The sequence below is a fragment of the Euleptes europaea genome, chromosome 8, assembly GCF_029931775.1.
Source record: "Euleptes europaea isolate rEulEur1 chromosome 8, rEulEur1.hap1, whole genome shotgun sequence".
Lineage (NCBI taxonomy): Eukaryota > Metazoa > Chordata > Lepidosauria > Squamata > Sphaerodactylidae > Euleptes > Euleptes europaea.
Genome location: NC_079319.1, coordinates 50,611,526 through 50,612,584, shown reverse-complemented (window position 1 = coordinate 50,612,584; position 1,059 = coordinate 50,611,526).

The window sequence follows — 1,059 nt, the reverse complement described above, 5'->3', positions numbered from 1 at the left end:
TAGAATAGATACAATTTGGTTACCCTGGCCCAACTACTACAAAATAAAAATCTGCAGCAAAGTCTCCAAATGAAATACCAGAGCGACAGAGATCTAATTTAAAGGAACAAATGAGGAAATTAAAATCACAAATAATTTATTCTTCTGTTAGAGTTGATGGAGTACAGTTTTAAATAGCAATGAAGTACACAGTGGTGGAAAATTGGCACAGAACCTTGAAACATTTCATTCGTACCAATATTCCTTGGGTTTCAGTTCGAGCCCTGATTTTAATCTACGACCAATGTAAAAACAAATTTGTTCTCTAACATTATGGAAGAATGCATATTTTTAGGTCATTAATTCCAGACGATAAAATACATCAACACTATTTCTGTGTTAAAATATAGCAAAATATCATGAACATTGGGGGCTGATTTTAGTTGCATTCTTTCAAAACATCTGAATGCTCACATTCCTTTGCAACACAGTATTCAGTAGTGCACCTGGAACACAACTGCAAGACAATTTCAAGCAGCTTGTCTTCTCTATGGCTATGCTCTTGATCTAGGCAGTGGCTGCTTCACATGCAACACTATAAAGCATTATGAAGTTCACAACAAAATTTGGCATTTTTTAAAAACCTCACTAAAACATAATCTTGGTCTCATATTAACCAGCACAAACATGGACAGACACAGCAAATGCCTCCTTTTTTAACAATATTAACTCTCAGTGTGGAAAGTGTAGACAGACTTTTACAAAAGCTTCTATACTATTCTTGTTACATACAAATTTTTCCTACTAAAAGTTAAATACACTTAGGAAATAAAATACATGTCAATCTATCTATATTTGTTTTTAAATACTTTGTATATTCAAGCCAGGTTAAATGAACACTTTTCAAATTCCTTGTTACTGTAATTAAAAAAGATTACAGCTTTGTTTACGTAAAACCATTGCAAGATACTTACAAATCCAACCCAAACGTACTCCTGTTACCAAAAAGAAAAAAGCCACTGCTAGAAATCATTGTTTTTACAAAATAATTCCACACAAAAATCTTTCAAAATTATTTCT